This window comes from Theropithecus gelada, chromosome 5 (genome assembly GCF_003255815.1).
Source record: "Theropithecus gelada isolate Dixy chromosome 5, Tgel_1.0, whole genome shotgun sequence".
NCBI classification, from domain to species: domain Eukaryota; kingdom Metazoa; phylum Chordata; class Mammalia; order Primates; family Cercopithecidae; genus Theropithecus; species Theropithecus gelada.
In genome coordinates, this window is record NC_037672.1 from 82,088,336 (window position 1) to 82,093,895 (window position 5,560).

The 5,560-nt window shown below is 29.8% G+C and overlaps 1 non-coding gene across 1 annotated transcript; it reads right to left on the bottom strand.

Moving 5' to 3' along the window:
* Window positions 1-3,699: 3,699 nt before the first annotated feature.
* Window positions 3,700-3,802, bottom strand: LOC112625575. The gene has a single exon (XR_003119662.1). It is a non-coding gene; the product is annotated as a U6 spliceosomal RNA (small nuclear RNA).
* Between the last annotated feature and the right edge of the window lie 1,758 nt (window positions 3,803-5,560).

The following is a 5,560-nucleotide window of genomic DNA, read 5'->3' on the forward strand; positions in this document are numbered from 1 at the left end:
TTAGAAAGACACCATTCAGACCAGGCTGTGGGACACCTTTATGCCTTGTTAAAGAAGCATAGGTATTAAAAGATTAAGGTAGCATTGAATAAAAGGAAGTTTAATATCTTCCTCGGAATTTTTTTAGATTACAGAGACTCTATTTCCTCTATGCATGGTATTTTCAGAGACTTTTTTTTTTGCTTATTGCGTGTGACATTTTATATGTAGACCTTATATTGCTGTACTCTTGTACAAAGTGCTAAAACATTTTCCCTTATAAGATTTGGAATGGAATGTTCTAGCATTTTATACCGTGAACACCTGCAGGAAACTATTCATTATGAAACAAGATAATAAGGTACCAAGACGCTATGAAAATGTAATCTGAAAGTTTAAACTTAAGATAGGTTAATTTTTACAATTGTTAGAGCTATTGTTATATTCTTAAAAAACTATTTTAAGCCGTTTAATGATATGAGTAAAATTAAGAATATGACATATAGTGAGCATAGAATTATTTTATGAAGTGACAACCACACTATGGATAATTTTGTTATGATCTGACTCTGACTTACCTCTCCAGTCTTGACTTTTATTATTCCCTTTTCTGTTGTATATAACATGGCATCTGAATAAACATTTTCCCAAAGAAGATATATGAATGACCAATGGATATATGAAAAGGTGCTCAACATCTCTAGTCATCAGGGCAATACAAATCAAAACCACGGTGAGATGTCATCTCACATCTGTTAGAATGGCTATTATCAAAAAGTCAAAAAAGAAAAAAAAAAAACTGTCGAAGAGGATGTAGAGAAAAGGGAACCCTTGTACATTGTTGGTGGGAATGTAAATTGGTATAGCCATAATGGAAAACAGTGTGGAGGTTGCTCAAAAATTAAAAGAATAACTACTACATACTCTAGCAATTGCACTTCTTAGTATATATTTAAAGAAAATGAAATGAGTATCATATTCATTGTAACATTGTTCACAATAGCCAAGATATAAAAACCCAACTGATTGTCACTGGACTGATGGATAAAGAAAACGTGATGCACATACAAATGCACACACATTCTAAAATATTATTCAGCCTTAAAAAAGAAATAAATCTTATAATTTGCAACAACATGGATAACATGAAGAACATTATGGTAAGGGAAATAAGCCTGATACAGTAAAACAAAATACTTCATTATTATCATATCACTTATTTTAAAATAAAAAATAAATTGAACTCATAAAATCAGAGTAGAATAGTGCTTACTAGGGGCTGGGGCCTGGGGGATTAGAGAAATGAGAAAATTTTGGTCAAAGGGCACACATTTTAGTTATAAGATAAATTCTAGAATTCAAATTGAAGCATAATGACTATGGTTAAAAATAATGTATTATATTTTAAAAATTTGCTAAGATTGCAGATCTTAAGGATTCTTATCGCAAAAATGTGGGTATAAATATGTGTGGTAATATGTATGATAATTAACTTGGTGGTAATAATTTCATAATGTATATGGATATACTAGGTATATATATTAAATACATTGAATATATATAACTAATTGTATTTGCCAATGATAACTCTGTAAAGTTGACAAAAATAGTAACAACCCAGCCCCAGGACACTTCTTTAAGAAGATTCTTGAACAAATTATATTTCCTTTTTCTTTAACCTTTAAGCCTTTTGAATTGTCTCTTTTACCTTTGCTCCAGTTGGCTCCATTTAAAATCATAATTTAGGATGATTTTCCAGGAAACTTGCCCTCCCCCTCCCAACCCTAGATAAAATATTCCTTTTCTATGTATCTTTGGTTTCATGTACTACCTCTGTCATCACATTCATTGCTAGTTTTATCACACATTCTACACTTAATTACGTATTGCTTGTTTGACATCAAGATGATTGAAAAATACAAAGATTATTCTCACTGGGATTTATTTTTTTTTTGTGGGCAAAAATAGATATTAAGTAAACAAACAAATGAGAGCGTATTGAAGGCAATAATTATGATTATTACATCAGAGAATTACTGTAATTCTTCTGAAAGCACTAATTACAGTTACTGGCTGTTACTTTTGTGTGGATGGAGGATAGAACATGAGAATGATAGCACTTAGTATAAGTGGTCAAGGGAAAACATCCCTGAAGAACTCAAAATTGAATAAGGAGAAAGACCTAACCATGAGAGAATGTGAAACAATAGTAAGTGGCAACATATAAATATTCCTAAGTTTAGACAAGCTTGGTATAGAAATAGAAAGGAATGGAAGGAAAGTTTGCTTGGTTTAATTAGCAAGGAGGACAGTGGAAGCAGATGAGGGGTCAGAAAATATAATGCTTTCTAGGCTATGGTCGAAGCTTTACTTTTATCACAATTATAATGAAAGATCATGTGAAAATTTTTAATAGAGAAGTTGTGAGAGAGACAAACCATTGTTTTTTAGTATTCTCTCTCTCTCTCTCACAACACACAGACACACATGCAAGCACACAGACACCTTCTTCCACTTGGTAGCAGAACCTTTGTGTATTACTTGTGGGTTTGGTTATTGGGATTTCCCAATCTGCCTTATAGGTAGCTTTGGGCATAGAAGTTTGTCCCAGTGGCTTATGAGTAAAAGTGACTTGTGCAATTTCCAGATCATCTTAAAATTCAATAGTAATTATAATTCAGTTTATAATATAATATTATTAGATAATTATTGAATGTAATTATTAGATTAATAATTAGATATTATTACTGAATAATAATAACTATAATTCAGAATTAAAATTCTGAATATTTTTCTCCATTGGCAAGTGTTGACATCTTTGTTCAAAATCAGTTAATGATAGATATGTGGGTTTATTCTGGACTCTCATTTCTATCCTATTGATTTACGTGTCTGTCCACGTGCTGGTACTACAGTATCTAGATTACCATTGTTTCATAGTAAGTTTTGGAATTAGGAAGATGAATCCTTCTGGTGTGTTTTTGTTTTACCTTCCAAGATTGTTTTGTCTATTCTGGGTCACTAGCAATCCCAAACAATTTCAGAATCAACTTGTCAATTTCTACAAGTAAGTAAGCAGTGATTTTGATAAAGGTTTCATTGAACCTATATATCAGTTAAGAGTATTGCCATCTTAATAATGCTAAATTTTCCAACATATGAAAATTTTTTAAAATAATTTAGATTTTTAATTTATTTTGGCAATGTTTTATACTTTGTTCAGAGTATGGGTTTTGCACGTCTTTTGTTAAATATTTTTCTGTACATTTTATTCTTTTTGATACTATTGCAAATGAAATTGCTTTCTTCATTTTGTTTTTGGAGTTTTCATTACAAGTATTTAGAAATACAGTTCATTTTTATATATTCATCTTGTATACTGAAACCTTGCTGAACTCACTTATTAGTTCTAGTATTTTTTATTGGTTGCTTAATTTTTTCTTGTATACATCATTATGATATCTACAAATAAATATAGTTTAATTTCTTTCTTTCCAATCTGCATACATTTTATTTATTTTTCTTGTGTAATTTCCCAAGCTAGACTCTTCAGGAAAATGTTGATTGAAGTGGTAAGAGAAAACGTCTTTGTCTGATTCCTGATTTTCATGGGAAAGCGTCACCATTAAATTCAGTGTTAGTGTAGGTTTTTGTAGATGCCCTTCACCTGGTTGAAGATGTTCCCTTTTATTCTTGGTTTGTTGAGGGTTTTTATTATCAAAAAATATGGAATGTTTCACAAATTTATATGTAATCTTTGTCCATGGTCCATAAGAATCTCCTTTGTATTTTTCCAATTTTAGTATATGCTGCCAAAATGAGTACAATGTAACATGGTTTTAATTTCTTTATATTTTAAAGCTTATTTTATTGTATTAATGATTTCCTTTTTACTCTTTCATGTCTTCCTTCAGTTAGTATAAACTCATTTACAGCAGAACTCAAATCACTGCAGTCATTATTAAATCTCTAGTTGCTAGCTCTGTGACTTCACATTTTATGTGTTCAATCAATAGTTACTGATATCAGTGATGCGATATTCAGAAGGCAAGTAGAATAAGCTTTAACTGATGGAATCATTGGAAGACCATGATGTAATTCAATTTCTGTCATTATTATATAACATGACCCTAATAAAATGATTCCTTCTTCTAGGCCCAGTTATCACATCTATAACTTGTGTTTAGAGCTAAATAATCTCTAATTTACTTTAGATCTCTCATATGGATTCTTAATTCAGTTTTTATAATTTGTTCTTCATTTTAATATACATTTTATGACTTGTATGAATATTATTGCTTTTACTTTATTAGGGGTTACAAAAAAGAATCAGAAAAATATTTTTTGATAACTGACTTTTGACTTCCATCATACCATATCCTTACAAAAATTTAATATCACCTAAGTGCAGGATTAGTTTATTCTGTTTGTACTGATGAAGTAATGGAGCATCAACTATAACTTTTTTTTGCATAATACCAAATCTGGAATATAAGCCCAAATTAATGTTTTTATTTCTTTTTCTACATTACAGTGCCTCTCACTGATAGCAAGGGGAAAATTTCCCATTAGATGTACATTTGGCGAGAATAAAAAATTTAATTGCTAATTTAGTTTTTTTTTAAGACTAATCAAATGAAGTAGTGAGAGTGAAGAAGGAACAAAGATATCTGTAACTGGTTGTGATCAACCAATTACAATCACTAATGCACTCGGACTAGTCGAAGGGCATGAGAAAGATGACTTTCATCATACAGGTCCTTGACTTTTCAGAATATCTAGGTTAAGAATATTTGGTTTGCCTAACTGTAGGTTAAAGAAAAAAAAAAATCAAAGATTTTCCTAGCTGCAAGGTTTCTCTGTGTGTATGTGTGTGTGTGTGTGTATATATATAAAATATATGTAGTATTTTTAATTATTCTGTTTTTCACATAATTAAAACAGATATTAAAAATGCATATGTAGTATTTTTAATATCTGTTTTAATTCACATAATTATAATTTAATTCACATAATTAAAACAGATATTAAAACATATATATGTAGTATTTTTAATTATTCTGTTTTTCACTTTTTTCTAGAACTACTTATTTTAAGGGTCAGCTTCTTCAATCACAATTTTTAAACAGATTTATTAATAAATAAACATTGTAGGAATTCCCTGTGTGAGCTATTTATAATACTTAATTTTTAGAAAAGGATAAACTCTTCCTTTTCTTATATTTATTTTCTAATCTTTAAAAAATATACAAAAGGACACCATGATCTAAAAGGAGGCATTGACCGAACTGCTACAGGAAAGCAGATTTTTAGGTTTTAAAGGAACAAGCTCAACTTAGAGATTTCTGTCTGAGTGACCTAGAGCTACCTTATTCTTTTTTATTAGGATCACTGGAGACTTTGTTTAACAAATTAAAAAAAGAATCAAAATGAGTTAGTTACATTATTTTCACAGTTCAAAATGAATTGTGTTATGCAGGCATTTCATACTCTTACTAGTATACTGTGTATTATAAGAGTCAAGAAAACCCATTGCTAGGAAAACACAAAAATTATATTATCCACAGTTCTTAGCTTGAAA